Raw genomic sequence first — 17,600 nt, 5'->3', positions numbered from 1 at the left:
AGGACTGTTGCATACTCCCAGGAAGAAACAAGCTTTGTCAAGACAGCATTCTGGAAAGCAAAGTGTGCACTTGATTTGAACCTTGGAATTTTAATTCTGTCTGCTACGAACCACCCAGCCCTAGGCCTACCCAGCTCAGGCAGGATGGAGATGACCAAAGATGAACTCACCCTGTTAATGAAAACCACATGTGGTTGACATGCATGTACACACACACATATGATAAACTACCTAAGAATAGACAATGAACACTGATGTTAAATCCCTGGCCCCTTCTCTCTGAGAAAGTGACACAGCCATCCTTTGCCCGTTCCTTTCCTGGGTGTTACACATTGCTCTTGACCCATGAAAGAGGTGACCAATTGTTCTCCTTTGTTTAAAACTTTCTTCAGAAGTCCTAGTATTTGGTTGTGTTTCCTGCAGACACCACGTTTACACGCTGAACCTTCATCACTGATTTCTAGCACGGGCTTTGCTTGCCTCCAACTGACTTGGCTGATGCTGGCTCTGGGTGTAGATTCTATGATTATCTGTTCTGGCTGTTACACCCCAGGCCCTCAGCTCTGATGACCATGTGCTTGGCATACTGTAACAAGTTGAAGGATGCTTTAAATTCTTTTAGAAGGGAAAAAAATCATCCCTGGCTGGGAGCTGGAGATGAAATCATCCCTTGTTGTAAAGAAACACAGACACCAAGATATTTTCTATGCAGCGCCATTACAACCTCCCAGGAGCAGAGATGTGGCGTGACACTGTTCAGACATTTCAAACTTGGTATTACCCAATTTGCAGTAGAATATTCACCTGTTCGCTCTTCCTCTCTCCAAGCTGAACAAATGATTGTATAGTGTCAGCAGCTGGCAATTTCTCTGAGTTGTGCATTCGCATTGGTTTTTCCATTCTCCTGTCCCCAAATTCTAGTAACAAAACCCCCTTTACCGTTGAGAACCCATTCCATGAGATTTAGGCAAGTCTGATTTCCCTATCTTCCTGCCTACCCTCCCACCCCACAGGGAAAGAAAAAAGGTGCCCACTAGGCATTTAGGGAGTAGGAAGAAGGGGAAAGCCAGTGTGATAGGAAAATCCATTCTCAGGATTTTACCCAAGTTAGAAACCACAGGAACAGGCAGCATCTCCTTGGCTTCCAAGGCCTTGGCTTTAACACATATGAATTCTGATATGACTTAGTTTTAATGGCTCGTCATTACTTCTTGTGTTTATTTTAGCCTCCCCTGGTTGTTTCCAAATTTGTATGGTCAGCTAGCTCACGAGAAGAACTTTAAGGTAAAGAAGATTAACAAAAAGTATCCAAATATTCTGGAATGAGATCTAGGAAATGGGTATTTTCCAGAAGCTGCCCAGGAGCCAACTTTGGGATTTACTGGCCTGCATAGACAACAGCATCCATTAATTAAACCATGAATTAAATGGTCACATTTCTGATCAATGCAAAAAGCCAACCGGCTGACAGGATCACGTGACTTTTTTACAGCATCCACGTGCATGCCCGCCACAAGGCCTGCCTTCAGCTCAGATCAAGGAGAGCAGAATAAACTCCACTTCCTACTCTACAGAGAAGGCTGAACTCAGGACAAACACTGAAGTTACAGAAAAGAGATGCTCCAGTCGCAGAGTAGAGAGGCCTTATCTTGCAACAGAACCTAGTTAAGGATGAAAGTACTTAGTGGCCAATGTTTGGCAGGTTGTATTGGAGAGAAGTAAAAATTTTTTAATCATTGAAAGTGTATCTAATTAAAATGGACAGGGAACTAGTTTATAAGTTGAGGATGTGGGACTTTGCTTCAAAACAGAGACATCTCAAGGCAGATGAACTCGGAACAAGAATCGAACAGGACTCATCACAGATGGCTGGCGGATCTTAGACTATCCACACAGAAGAGGGAGACAGACCAGACCAGAATGGAGAGCATTCTCTTTGCCTCAAGGTTAGCCAGCCTCCAAGATGGCCCCCCATGGTCCCTGCCCCCTTGTATTTACATCCTCCCACATTGTACCTGGTTGACCTGTGTGACCAATAGCATACAGCCTAAGTGATGCCATGACGTTCATGAGACTAGGCTGTGAAAGGCTGCAGCTTCTATCTTGAGTACACTCTTGCCTGTGCTCCTTCTCTCTCCTGTACCACCTGCTTTAGAGTAAGATAAGTTGTGAGCAGTCCTCTGGGGAGCTCCCCCCCCGCCCCCAACCCCACCCCCCCAACCGAGAGGAACTGACACCTTCTGCCAAGAGCTGCGTGAATGGGTTTGGAAGTGGATCTTTAAACTTCAATCAGTCCTTCAGAGACAACAGCCCCAAATGACCCGTTGGATGTAATGTAACCTCACATAAGATCATTAGCAGGAGCCACCTCGCTAAGCCATTCCTTGATTCCTTATCTTGAGAAACCATAAGGTAATAAATGTTGATTGTTTTCACCTGCTATGTTTTGGAGCTCTTTGTTACAAAGTAATAGATCACTTATACACTAAGCCAGTTCCACAGTGAGAAGGGTCTATGTACTTACTATCAGAACTACTCTTTATCTTTATAACTTGTAATACGTTGATGCTTTAGTCAATTTAAAGTATGTCATTTATATTCCAGAATGTTGGCCAGTAATTCTTAACTAATCTTTTTGTCATGACGATTCATTTATTCCACAAATACTTAATCACTTACAATACTAGGTCCTACTTCAGGTTCCACAAATAAAGCATGAACAGAAGTGACGAAGTCCCTGCTCTCGTGCAGGATTCATTTTATTGGTGACTATAAAAAGTAAACAAATAAAAGGTAGTTTTACGTGGTGACAATTTCCATGAAGAAATAAACATGTGAGCTGAAGGAGAGTAATTAGCTGTGGGGAAGGGATGAGGCAAGATCTCTTGAGATGGTGATTGGGGGAGGTCTCTGAGGAGTGGAATCTGAGCTGAGACCTGAGGGTGAAAAAGAGTGAGCCTTGGGAAGCATCTAGGAAGGCCAAGGCAGAAAAGAGCAAGACCTGGGCCCTAAGGTGGTAAAGTGAACTGGAAAGGAATGCTGTCCTTAGAGTCCCTTCTATCTGACTAAGGATGCCTAGATGTTGGTTCCCAGGTGAGCAGCCTTCCCTTCAGCAAGTTGTTGATTCACAGCATCCATGTTTGCCTTTGGCTTGTGGCTAACTATGATCTCCTCTTCCCTCCACATCCCTGGTCCTTTCTGAAGAGCAAGAGGAAATACTCTTACGGATTGTTTTAGTGGAATATTGCTTCACAGGCTAGGAAAGAGATGTTATTACCCACGTCACTAGGTAAAAGAACTCCCTGACTCTTCACACACGGTAGTTTTTAATTAGCATTTTTTATATTCTTAGCTTGTTATTTGCCTGTTTCTCCCAAACTTTGAGAGAATTATGAGTTTTGGAGACAAGATCAAGTGTCTTTTGTTAATTGTCTCAAGCCATTCTCTTATCCAGCCTCTGGGGAAGCAGTCCCATGGCCCTCAATCCTAGCACTCCTGCTGTGTGAACTAAGGAGTCCTGCTGGGCAGATACACGTCATTCTGACCTGTGCCTCTCATCCCTTGCTGTCATCAGCTCTCCCCTTAGTCCCATTTTGTGGGTCTTTCCATGCTTCTTAGTGAAGAGTGCTCAGAAAACTTCCCATCACTGCAAGGCACCGCTGTTGTGCTCTGTGAGAGCATGAGACCCTCTGGTCGCTGGCTAGCTATTCCGAGCACTCAGTGAATGATTTCTTTTTCGACAGTCTGGTTGTGCAACTCTGCCTGATCATGTTATTTAGCAGCAGATAATTTGGAGGAAGGATATGTTTTGCATTTGCAGTGTGATGCAGTATCAGAATCAATTATCACTATTAGCCGGATGCAAATACTGTGTATATCAGGGTGAGTTGGGAAGGCATCATGACCCTTGGAGAGGAGATGGCCTCTGGTAAAATCTTTGTTTCATTTGACAGCGCAATGCCATTGAAAATCTGGCTAATTTCTCTTTCTTGCTCCCTCGACTCCCTGTGACGTAAATTATAGTGATGCTCAAAGTGCCACCAGATTGGTAATTGAAAGAACACTTGGCATCTTGGAGAAGGGTTCAGATGGAGAGATAAATCTATTAGAACCTTGTTGAGCTGCCCTTCCCAGAAATTTCCTTATCCCTGCCTGGATGGTTACAAACAATAGTTACAAAGTATGGTTTATATTTAGACAAAAAGAAATTAGTAAGTCAAAACTAATTCTTGCCATAAATAAGGATGATGTACAAGTCAGAAAGGAATTAGAGATACAAGAAAGACTAAATTGACAGACAACCCTGGATTAGTTTCCTTTAAAAGCTAACAGAGAAACGTGATCTCTGCTAGGTGTTGGCAGAGTGTATGCTATGATTTGTTCCTTTGTTCTTATATTCATTCAGACATCTCTAAAATACTGTGTGCCTTTCCTGATGGGGCCGTAACAGATATATTCATTTAATATAATATGATGTTGATAATTAATAAACTTATCAATATCAAACATATTAAAACACAATCTCATGACCTCAGGGTAGGAAAAGCTTTCTTAAACATGACATATTAAAAAATTACTAACTATAAATGAAAACATTTGTAATCTGGACTACATTAAAATTAAACATTGAACAGGGACTTCAAAAAAAAAAAGAGGGCTTTAAATGGCCAATAAATATGAAAAGGTGCTGAAGTTCATCAGTCATTAAGGAAATAATTTAAAATTACAACATGACACCAGTATACCTCCACCAGAATAGCTGAAATGAAAAAGATAATACTCTATGTTGGCAAAGGTGTGAAGCCACTATTAACACCCATACGCTGAGACTGTCACTTGGTACAGTCATTTTGGAAAACTATTCCATAGTATCTATTAAAAGTGAACCTGTGAGCCAGGAATTCCACTCCTAGACATATAGTCAACAGAAATGTGTACCTATATTCACTGAGAGACAGTAAAGCACCATAAGTGACAGCCAAAAACTGAAACCCAAATATCCATTAGCTGTAGTATTTACACGATAGAAAACCATACAGCACTGATAAAGAATCAGCTATAATGAAATACTGCAGCGTGGATGAATCTCACAAATACAGAGTCCAGTGAAAGAAACCAAATGTAAAAGACTGCATAGTGTAGGGTTTGAATTGTGTAAATTTCAAAACCAGACAAAACTAATCTGCGAAGTTAGAAATCAAGATAATGGTTATACTTAGAGGGGAATTAGGGACTGGAAAATGGCTCGGTGCTGGTTACTCACTTGGTAAGAATTCATCAAGGTGTACAATTATGATTAATATAATCATTTCTGGGTGTATTCCATACTTAAATTAAAAGTTAACATTAAAATTCCTTGGCAGATGAGTGGATGAGTAAATGTGGTAAAATCCATGCAATGGAATATTATTCAGGTATAAAAGGAAATGGAGCACTGACACATGCTATATAACATGGATGAACCTTGAAAACATGCTAAGTGAAAGCCAGTCTCACAAGTCCACATGCTGTATGCTTCCATTTATATGAAATGTCCAGAACAGGCAAATCCACACAGACAGAAAGCAGATTAGTGGTTGCTAGGGGATTGATGGGAGGACAAATGGAGAGTGACTGCTAGTGGGTATGGAGTTTCTTTTTGGAGTGCTAAAAGTATTCTGGAGTTAGATAGTGGTACTGTACAACCTTGTGAATATGCTAAAAATCACTGAATGGTATACTTTTAAAAAATGAATCTTGTCGTATGTGAATTATTTATCAATTTTTATAAACCCTTTGATGTGTTAGCACATTATCTGAATGAGCCTGCATTTGCACAACCATCAAGACCCAGGGATCCTTTAGTTTATTGATTTGACACCCTCTGTCTAGATCCTTGAAACTATACATTCCACATTGGTTTGACTACCTTGGATCAGGAATCTTAAACTTATATGTGGAACATGGCATTATCATGGAAAACTTTGTGGGTCATCAAAATGTTTTAAATATTTAAAACAAACAGTGGATTGGGGCCAGTCAAGTGTTATGTGCAGTGAAGAGCATAAAAGCTCTGCTATTTCTAATAATTTGTTGTTCATATGCTCATGTCAGCTATAGAAGATCTGTCTATAATAGGCCATCTAACAGGAAAAAGCTAACACTTGCCTAATCAATAGAAATAGATTAAGGTTCTCAAAGTTGTTCATACTCTTTGACCTAGTAATCCTACTTCTAGGAATCTATGCTAAAGAGATGATTAGAGATGCTTACTCGAATGAAATGCCCAAAGAATAAGGGAAGAGCAAAGAGCAGTGGAGGCAGGGCCTTCCAACATACAAGAACACACAAGAGTGATTCTGAGCAGAGTTTGAGGGAATCAACCTCACCCCACCCTTACTCCAACACACTTTTCCTGGAGTGTAGAGAAATGTTGGTAACAGGATTTCATAAATACTGAGCCAGGCATGCTGACAGCACCAGTCCGAGTGGTCCACCAAGTATGTGACAGCACATTTCCCCTGTCTCCTCCCTCTTCTCCTGTCCTTTCCAGTCTTCTTGCTGTACTTATTCCAGTTGCTCAGGGCTTAACACAGGCTACAATCCCCACAGACAGCGTTGACAAGTTTTCGGTCTTGACCAATTGAAGTCAGCTGAGGAGCTTTGATCTGGAAATCTCTCTAGCAGTGGCATAGGGCTGTGAAAATAAATGTTTGGAAATAGGACGAGGAAAGTAGTTGGAGTGTTAAAACAAGGACATCCTCGCTCATTTGCACCAGTGAATTTTCTGCCAGACGTTTGATCTCCATCTTCTAGACATGTAGAAGTTAAGTGAGGGAAGTGGGAAGGAAGAGAAACTAGGCCACCTCACTCTTCCTCAATTGGTTCCCAGTTCCTTGAAGAGGAACACGTCAAGGCCAGAGCAGGTGAATTTCCTTTAGTGGTACTCCACGGAATTCTAAGGCAGTGTCAGTATTTAGAGGTGGTGTTTTGTAACTTGTTCTGCTTTCTATCTTAAAGTCAAAAGAGATTCAGACAGCATAAGAAAACATTCAAAGGAGTGTGTAATAACTTTTAAAAATATTTAAAACTATTGTTATAAATGTAGCAAATGTTTATTTAAAAAGTTATATTTACCCTACCACTCTTGTCTCACTCCCCAGAAGTAGCAATTATTCACAATAATGGCAATGTTTTTGTATCTACCTATACATAGATATAGATAGATGTATTTTAGTACAATAAAGAAATTGTCCCCAAACTTTAATGTAAGTGATATAGTCATCTGGGAAACTTGTCAAAAATGCAAACAACCTGGAAGATTTTGCTACATGTGATTTGCAGACCAGGCTCCAAGGTGACCTCCCGATCATCTACAGCTTCTGGTGTTCACATTCTGTACTTCTCTTCCCATATTGAACAAGGTTGACTCTTGTAACTGGTAGAATGTTGCAGACACAGTGAAGTGTGACTTCCATGGATAGGTTATAAAAGTCATTGCAGCCTCCGTCCTGCACACTCATGGATCATTCACTCTGGGCGAAATAGCTGCTGTGTCCTGAGGACTCTCAAGCGTCCCTATGGAGAGGTCCTTGTGACAGGAAACCAAGGCCTCCCGACAGCCAGTCCTAATGTACCACTCATGTGAATGAGCCACTTGGGGAGCAAGTCCTCCAGCCCCAGTCAAGCCTTCAGATGAACATAGCCCCAAATCAACATCTTGACTGAAGCTTCATGAGACTCTCAGCCAGAACCACCCACATCAGCCTCTCCTGAATCCCTGACCCAAAAAAACTGTGAAATGATAATTGTGTTATCTTAAGCTGCTAAGTTTTGTAGTCATTTTTTTAATAGAGAAATGGGTAACTAATGAGGAACACTGCTTTAGAGTAATATTATTGATCCCATTAACCACCATTTAAGAACAGTTACATATTTTGCATCATACATTTCATGCCAAATGTGATGTTCAGTGACAAGTAAATGTTCAAAATTATCAAGGCTAAAAGTTTCTCAAGATATAACTTATTTCGATTTCAAATGTTAACACTACTAAACATTAGCACCTTAAGAAGGGGACCTTTCCTGGTAAGTCTTACAGGCTCTTATTGTTTGGGTCACTTTGCTTTTCACCTTGTACCAGGTTGGACAGCCTCCCCACAAACTTAGGTTGTTCCTGGAACCTCAGAAGGTGGCTTTATTTGGAAATAAAGTTGTTGCATTTGTAATTAGTTTAAGATGAGGTCATTCTGGAGTACAGTGGGCTTTTATTCCAATATGACTGGTGTCCTTAGAAGAAGAGACACAGAGACGGACGCAGGCAGAGGAGAATGGCATGTGAAGACAGACACACGGAGGGAAGACAGCCCTGTGGTGACAGAGGCAGAGACCGGAGTTACGTGGCTGCAAACCAAGAAATACCAAGAATAGCCAGTAATCACCAGAAGCAAGCAGAGAGGCCATGGCCCTGCTGACACCTTGATTTCGGGCTTCTAGCCTCCACAAATATGAGGGAGTAAGTTTCTGTTGCTTCAAGTTGCCCAGTTTGTGGGGGTTTATTACGACAGCCCTAGGAAACTAGACACACATCCAGACCAACCTAGGCTTCTCTGTACACCATCTCCCCTTCAGGTGGTGCAATCCCAGCAGAGAAGTCCTTGACTCCCCTTCCCATCCTACTGTGACCACCCCCCCCCCCCCGCACGTGGCTTCTCTCTAGTCCATTGTGTCTTGGTCCTTTCTTCCATCCCCTCCAGATTATCCTGCTACTAAAACATCTGGTAGATCTCCTCTGTCCCTAATTTACAAGATCCCTCAGAGTTCTAAAATGACCCGATTATGTATCCCGTATTCTGCTTTTTCCTCTCTCATCTTCACCCAGGGAAGTGGTTGGGGTGGGCAGACATTAGAACCAGGAGAACTGGTCCATTTCCCGGCTCCAAGATTTAGGGTCTATGTACTCACACATTTTTTTTAACCTCTGTGAGCCTCAGTTTCTAATCTGTAAAATGGTAGTAATACCTCTCACATGGGGCTTTATTGTGTAAAGATGAAAGGAGGCAATGTTCATAAGGCAGATAGGATGGTATCTTCAGCACCTAGTAGGGGCTCAAGAACTTCTAACTCTCAAACTGCTCTTCCCTATCAACCCTAATAAGGATCTAGATTATCTCTATTAATTGGTTTTGTTTCCTATTCCATTCCTCCCATGACATCTGTGCTCCTAAAACATTGACTGTAGTGCATTGAAGTTCCTCTCTTCCATTGTTCTTGTGTTCTTTGGAGTCAGAAGTTATAAATCCCACACCTCCTCATAATGTGATTAAGTGATACATCACCATTCCAACTCTTCAACTGTGCATTTGCATAGGCAGCATTACTGACCAGAAAGGGATTTCATTTTACTAACGTAAGTGTGTGTGTGCGCACCTAAATTATTTTGAGTTGTTTTAAAATTCGTTTCTAAAAACCTAAATGGAAAAATGTATAGAAAGGAAGGAGGCATAAACTTAGAAGGGAAAAGATGTCTAATCTCTGTTTTTACATGGGAAATGGGGGAGTTATTTCCAAAACCCTAATGCAAACAACAAAAACAGCAACAACAAACAGCAGGAGCAAACATAGACTTAAGTCAAGTTAAGAATAAATTTAAAAAGAAATTAAAAAGAAAAAACCTACTTTAAAAAAAAGTAATTGGGAGAGACAGGCTAAAAATCTAAGGGTAAAAATTTTGAAAATGAAAGAATAGAAAGTATTTTTTAATGAATCAGTAAAAGAATTAAAGTGAACATTCAAATAGACTCAAAGGAAACGTTTAGAGATAAAAATTTAAACAATTGAAAATAAAACCATCTCAAAAGCTAAAATGAAAATCAAGACAAATCCAAATTGATGTAATGTAAGGGAGAATGTTAAAAATAAAAAACAACAAAAATAATAAAAAGGGAAACTCTGGCTCTAAGCTCAGAAGGCAAGACAGTTAAATAAGACTAGACACTTCAGAAAGGAGGAAAAGCACACCAAAACGACATGACAAAAAAACAATTTTAAAGTTGAGATATTAAAAATCACAATAGTAGTATCAATAATGAAAAGCATAAGCAAACACGTAAGTTGCTGCTGGAGGAGGCTGTGGACTCTTCCGGCTCCAGATCGGGGTCCTTTAGGGGAGAGACTGAGGTCTTCATAACTGAGCTTGGGATCAGGGCAGCAGCCCAGCCGCTATTCCAGAACTCAAAAGCTGAGTTAATTTGGTCAATACTAAATTTTGGTTGGTCTGCAAATTCGAGGAAGAAACCAGTAGCCTCCTTTCTCTCCTTCCATTTCCCCCACTGCTAAGAATCTTACTTTAAGACCCTGGCTTGCCATCTGCCTTTTAGATCACCTTCCCACTTAGAAGAGCTCTGTGCAGACCATGGAGCAGGGATCCAGCTCGTTCAAGCGGTTAGGGAGAATGCGAGGGCAGTACAGGGTCACGGCAGAGAGAGCATGTCTCCTCTGGCACAGTTTCTGGGGTGGCCTTGGGTGGTCAAATCTCCGTGACCTAAACTGAATCATCCTGGATGTGTTCCTCCCACCCCGAGTTCATTCTGCTGTTAAATGTGTGCACCATTGCCCTAATTAATGACACAAGCTGCCTCACAGTCACTGCGGACTGCTCCCTTGTTCAATCCCACAGCCGAACAACCTCCAGCTGCTGCCTCTTCTACCTCCCCAGTCTCTCTTCATCACTTCTGCACTTTTCAAGCCCTCACTGTAAGTGATGGGTCTAAAAAGACAGGCAAGGGTTTTATGTTCCTTGTTTTGGTGCTGGGCGTTCATGAAAACGATCCTTTGCGGAGATGTGTAGTATCACAAAGGCAGAGGATGGAGAGGATCTGGGAAAATTGAGTCAGAAAAAAGTTGGTTGGCACTGGACCCAGCCACATGTGCAGATCCCGGAATTAATCCCATAGTGCGGCTGCGGCCCCACTAGGCACACTTTTCTGAGCGTGGCGTCATTTTAAGCAGCAGAGGTGGGCAGTCAGCTTCTTCATTAATTGAAGCAGATCTGGAGAGATGGTCTTAAGAGTTCCTATCTTGCTTAGCATGTTTTATTCAAGAGAGGGCCTGAAGAGCTGAGAGACAACGGAAGGCTTTGGGGCCAAAAGGTTTTTTTTTAATAATCGGGGTCAATCCCTCTTGCCTTTATCCTTCCAGAGGGGAGCAGAGGCTGCACAAATCACATATTACCGCTATTAATATGAGACTTCAAGTCAGGGGGCTGCAGGACATGGCCCAGAGCCTCTGCTCTTACTGATCTGATTACACACTCAGTCTTCCGCTGCTATCTGATTCAGGCCAACGCTCACACACTATGCAATTTCAGGGCTCCCGAGAGAAGCACTGGGATTTACCTTGCATCAAAGCATTTTGAGTTTAACACGCTGTGAACTGACCGTGTCTGGAGTGGGTTATGGGGATGGGAGAGAAACATGTGGCTGCAGAGACTTTTGGAAACAAATTCTCACACTGACATCCAAGGAAAACACCGCCACTTGTTTGAAAAACAGCTCCAAGTGAATGTTGTGCTGACGGTAATCAGATTTAAAATTAGCCTTAACAGGCCTTCATGAAGGGAGGCTTAATTGCGGGGCCCAATCAGTAGACAAAATACTCCAATGACAATTTTGCTGACAAAATAATTCTAAACAAACTAGAGGACTTCTAAGTGGGTAAAATCTTCTCTTTGGAATCACCAGGGTTTTGGAGTCACTCAAGCCTGCCTCCCTTCAGGCCCATCTCCCCCTGCTCCAGGCTTTCTGATTTTAAATGTATTGATTTAGAGTTGATAAAGTTTCCTTTCTCCAAACTCTAGGAACTCATTTTTTTGGCTGTCTTCATCATTGCAGGGTGGGGAGCCCTCTGTTTACCTGTTCTTTGGTCCTGGACAAGTTACTTATTCTGTCTGAGCCTTGGTGTTCTCACTTGTGAAGTTAGGAAGTAAGGCTGACCTTGACAGACTGTGAGGAGGTTTAAAATAAATGAGATGTGTGTTGCAGAAAAAAGTGTTACAGCTGTGTTACAGCTCAGTTGTGACAGTAACCTGTCCCACTCCTCAAAACAGTGAAGTTCTCAAAAAGCTGGCTGCCTCACTGGGCCTACATCTAACTGCTTGGCTGCAAGTGCTGCCAATGACTTGGGGTTTCCACATGCGGCAGGTAACCCTGAGACTCCCTCAGGCCTGGATGAGCTCTAGGGGTCCCTGTATAAAGTCTTTTTATAGCCTGAGTTGACAAAATATAAGGCCAGGATGGCTGGCTGGTGGCAGAATAAATGAACCAAAATAAAGGAGGGCCTCAAAAGAGAGTTTCAGCCAGTTTTGGGTTGGCTCCCTCTGGCTCAGGTCTTGTGGTCTTAATTTTAGACGGAGAAGTATATTGAGGCTGATTAATCGCGACAGGATACTCTGGAGAACTGGCGACAAAGTTGTGTCAACCTCTCTAACGTAGTCTCATCTTAGTCCCTAAGGGCATAGGGATCATTTACTTATAGACTGTTCTATGTCTCTTTCCCTCCCAGTGTAGCCGCCCTGTGCTGGTGTCACAAACGAGACAAAGGGAGGGTTTTTGCTGCGTCCTCCTGGCCGCTCCCCTCGCTGGGACAAAGGTGCCTTTTAGCTTTGGCCAGTCAGTATAAACCGCTGACTCCGATCAATACCCTGAGGGGCGATACCGCCATGAGCCGGTATGAGGTCACCACGGAACCACAGGTTGGGACTCACTCAAACTCCAGAGCTACAAACTCAGCCTGATCGCATGCTTTTCAGGCCGCACGCGCATGCGCGCACACACACGAACAGATCATTTGCACATTCCCTCCCTATCATTGGGGGGCGTCCCTTATCTAACCTAATCTAACCAGATCTCCCGAGCGGACTACCGTTAGGCGGGGAGCCTGGAGGAGGAGCTCAGTTTCTTCTGTCCACTTGGACAGAACCTGATTACCCTAACTACGGACGCTTTCTGGGGCTCCTACCTTGCTCCGCCGTGTTGCTTGGTTAGTTGGTCCGTCCCTCCACAGTCCGGTTGGGGCACAGCCGCCCAGAGAACTGAATCACCTCTGCGAAGAAGGACCCGGAATGTTGTCGGGTGGCGCACCTCCTCGTTCGCTTTGGAGCTCCCGACCTCCAAGCGGTTGCTCCACTGGCCACGGGGCTAAAGGGGCCAGCGTTGTCGAAATCTCACTGGGGTCTCCAGAATCGTTGCGGAAAAATGTGTTACAGTTCAGTTGTGACAGCAACCTGGGTCCAGCCAGAGAGACCAAGCAGCACTCAGAGTAGGAGAACTCAGATTTATTACACCAGCAGGATCAGACGACTTAACATTTCAAGCTCTGGATCCTTTCTGTAGGTTACACAGGCCTTTTATAGGCTGCCAGTTTTACACTTTGCAACATCATATGCAAATAAAGTACAACAGAAGTTGAACAACCAGGGACAAGCTTTGTAGCAACAGCTCAATCAGGAGTGAGCTCCATGCAAATGAAGTACTATGAATGGACCAATCAGAAGTTAGGGAAATGGACCAATCAGAAGTGAGAGTAATAACCAATCAGGAGTGAAGGAAATAACCAATCAGGAGTGAGAGTAATAACCAATCAGGAGTGGAGGAAATAACCAATCAGGAGTGAGAGTAATAACCAATCAGGAGTGAGAGTAATAACCAATCAGGAGTGAAGGAAATAACCAATCAGAAGTTAGCTCAGGGAACCAATAGAATTCTAGGTGTAAGTTAGCCGCTTCAGAGGCAAAAAGTGAGATAAAGCCTCTGAGCCAGGGAACCGGACGCTAGTGGGATGAGAGCAGCGTCCCTGCCTGGGATTCCTGCTAGTGTTTTTATGGGGCTTCCCGCCTCATGTGAATCCATTTTTATTTCCTTCCTCTTTCTCAAACCTAAATGGCTATGAGTGCTCTCAGCGCTGACGTCCCTAGGGTCATTGCTGCTGGAAGGTTTTTTTTTTTTTTTTTTTTAATGATTTGCAAATAGGATCATTTTGCTTGATGTCAGCGGGCAGAAGGATATTCCCTTGCCCCCATCTCTTCTATCTAGTTTAGTGATTCTCAACTGGGGAGAACCTCAGTTTTGCCCCCTAAGAAATGTTTGGCAAAGTCTGGAGACACTTTGGGTTGTCACAACTTGCTGGGGGTGGCAAGTGTCACTAGCATCTAATGGGCAGAGTCCAGGGATGCTGCTAAACATCTTACAAAGCACAAGGCAGCCCCACATGACAAAGGAGGAACTGTCCCTAAATGTCACTACTGTCGAGGTGAGGACACCTGGCCATAAAGGGTGGTACATATTCTTGTCTGTGAGTTCCCCGAAGGTAAGGGATGTGTGTATACATCTTCCTTTCTCATAAAGGTTTGAAAGGGAGTCGAGAAAAATACTCAGATAGGATTGTCTTATTGCTGCGTGTGGGGGGAAGATCTCAATTCAGCCTGACTTGGCTTATATTTCCTTTCTCTTCGGTCTTCAAGTTGGGCTCTGTTAACACTTCTCTAACATTGTGCATCGTTTCATTTCCTTTTGACTTGAAGTATTTCCTTCAACTTTTCCCCACGTGATATATGGGATTGACTTATGTCCGTTATCCTTCTCATCTGTTAATACTGGACACTGAGAATCACAGAAGAATGTATACTTAGAGAGACATCCTACTATGTGAAGTTAAGGGTGCCCAGACCGAGCAGGGGAATTTTCCAGAAGTCATGGAGAGTGGCCACATGAAATAAGGTGCCAAACATTAGAAGAAAAGAAGTTGAATCACTGGCTGAGACCCCGAGTAAACCTGGCTAAACTGAGGGCAGGTTCATATGCATAGACGCATTTTCTCTGGCTGATTCCATTCAGGAGATGATACAAATACATATAAATATGCAGTATGTTCTCAATTATACAATATCTGTCTGTCTGTCTGTCTGTCTATCTATCTATCTATCTATCTATCTATCTAATATATGGGGAAATACCTAGAAGGGGACTATATTAAATATTAGTGATGGTCATCTGGGTTAGAAATCCCTATACACAGGCTTCTGAATTTTGCAAATTTTCTTTGAGTCTTTTATAAATTGAAAAACAATAGACAAATTTTCCAAAGAATTTAAAGAGCCATTTTCAACACATCTGCCTGAACCTTATATTCTGAGGATGTCTCCTCTGTAAATCGCAAGTTAGACGTGGGCAAGCAGCTGCTATGAGATAAATTGCTCTCCCACCGCCCCAGCTGAGAGTCGTGTCTGGGTAACAGCTGCTTCAATAATGACTTTATTATGTGATGGATGAATTCTTGGTTGCTTTACAGATGTTGAAATGACTCGGGCCAAATGAAATTGCACGTATGACTGTTCATTTTTCCTCAGTCCACTCACAGTGGTGCGGGAAACAGCCCAGTACGGGGCAGAAGGAACACGTGACATGCCTCTTCAGAGGCAGCGTCAGCCTTGGGTGCTTGCTGTTGGAGAGCCGCACGAAGCTGGCCAATGCGCCAGTGCGGCAATGCTGCTCCATAGCTGGCCCTGCTGGGGTACGAAGCTCCACTCCCATCCTGGCTCTTACTCCCTCTTCTGCTTTGCATTCTGCAGTGATAGCATATGGCTCTTCTCCAGATGTAAACAGGGAAATGCAAAATCCAGTCTTCAGAAGGAATGGTCTTACTTCTCCAAAGGCCACTAGTTTGTAATGAGGACTTTTAGGGGAAATGCATGGATGCTGCTTTTCACAGGGAGTGATCTGATGGCACTTGCTGAAAAAGCAAATGGACAGCTCTCTTTTGTATTTGGAGGAATTCCTCACAAGTTCTGGGTATATGCTTTGGAATCTAACCTTAAAGAACCACCCTGACAGCTTTCAAGGACCACAATGATCTCAGAGAAAATGGGGGAGGTCGCTAAAAACTTTATCTAACAGCAAATGTAAAGGAGAGAGGTGAGCCAGGAAGAAGAGGGTTGTTGACGCCAAGATAAATAAATCAAGGTTTGTAGGGAATTTTAAGAAGAGCGTGGAAATTCTCTTACAACTTATGACCAGGTTAACGCATTACAGATCCCTGGTGGAAGACCTAGAACTGATGCATCTGTAGAGAATTGCTCAGGTGTGAGGCTGAACAGGTGATGCATGGGCTGAGGGGCCATGACAGGGCCTGCAGGACAGTGAAGTAGGATGGGGGACAGCACACAGCTCATAAAGCTTAGAGAAGCCTAACGTGTCAGAGATAAGGAAACACAAAATGTGATGGCCTACTTTCCTCATCAAGAAGAGAAATGTGAAGTCCTGAATTTAGGACAAAACAAAATGAATAGCATGAACTTCAGATGGTGAAGGTCCATCACGCATTGTCCTTTTGAGTCAAGAGAACCCATGGAGTCAGAGAAAGCCCCAGATTCAACTCTTTCCTCGCTGTGTGACCTTGGGTAGTCACCTAAACTCTCTGAGCTTTGGACTTTCCGCCTGCAAAATAGGTAGCATTGCCAGCCCCCTGGAGAGGTAAATGGTGTAATCAAAAAAAGCGTATGGCACAATGTCTGCCAACCAGGTGATCAGTAAATGATGAGCAGAACCACACAGGCACCACACTCTTCTTGTCCAATAAAGGCAGTTACAGAGAGCTCCCCATTATTCCCAGAGTCACATGAAATACCCAGAGCTCCTGACCTTGCTCTCATGCCTGCTGGTTCTGCCTGACTCCTGCACGTTGACTCAGTTTCCACTTTTAGCTCGATTCCTGCAGGTTGGGCCATTGATCCTGGTTGTCCAGGTAACATCCAGGGTCTGTCCCACTTGTTCAACATCTGCCACTCCCACACAGGAAGGTAGGGGCAAGATCTGAATAGTGGAAATAAGACTTAACAGCAAGCAGTTCACTGGGGAAAAGTGTGAAGGTTAGAGTTAACCGTAAGATCCACATGGTCAGCAGCTAGCCTGGGAGGAGGGATGGAGTGTGAACTGATTCTCAAACTCAGAGGGACCCACAGTGGACGTGTGTGCAATTTTTGGCATCAGAAAGGTTTAGCTGTGAGTATTTACTATTCACTATTTTTAAAGTATTTACTATACTCAAGACACTGGCCTGTGAAACTTGCAAACATAATTTAGTATAATCCTTTAATAGTTGTAAAAGAATGGCATAGACAAAGCTTTACAAACCAGGAAATAACTTACTTTAGGTCACACAGCTAGCAAGCGTCGAAACTGGAATTTGACACAGGATTTTACAGCTTATATTTTCTTAACAACTGTGCAACCATGATATCACCCACAAGTTAGGCTTTTCCTTTACATATATGTACATTCACTCTCTCTCTGTATCTTTCTCCCCTCCCACCCCGTTTCTCTCTCATATTATTTTTTTTGGTGTTGTATTTTGTGCGTTTTTTTTTTTTAAATTATATTTAGTAGCATCAGACCTTGCTAAATCTCTTAGAATTTTTGTCAATAGCATTACGAGTTTCTAAAAATGAAATAAAATAATGTTAAAATAAAATAAAATAAAATAAAATAAAAAAATGAAATACATTGTGTTCTGAAGTTTTAAGTATGCAAAAATACTCTCCAAATTCAGTAAGGTCTTGTTTGATGGAC

General features: G+C 42.8%; 1 long non-coding RNA gene across 2 annotated transcripts in view; it reads right to left on the bottom strand.

Moving 5' to 3' along the window:
- LOC141578147 (uncharacterized) overlaps window positions 1-15,136 on the bottom strand; it is a 60,833-nt gene extending 45,697 nt beyond the window's left edge. For both annotated transcript variants that reach the window (XR_012508118.1, XR_012508119.1), the window contains exon 1: window positions 12,997-15,136. This is a non-coding gene — a long non-coding RNA (uncharacterized LOC141578147). The remainder of the gene's footprint in view (window positions 1-12,996) is intronic.
- Window positions 15,137-17,600: the final 2,464 nt, after the last annotated feature.

The sequence above is a fragment of the Camelus bactrianus genome, chromosome 7 (genome assembly GCF_048773025.1).
Source record: "Camelus bactrianus isolate YW-2024 breed Bactrian camel chromosome 7, ASM4877302v1, whole genome shotgun sequence".
NCBI lineage: Eukaryota > Metazoa > Chordata > Mammalia > Artiodactyla > Camelidae > Camelus > Camelus bactrianus.
The sequence above is the reverse complement of the archived record's forward strand: the minus strand, read 5'-3'. Positions and strand labels throughout refer to the sequence as shown.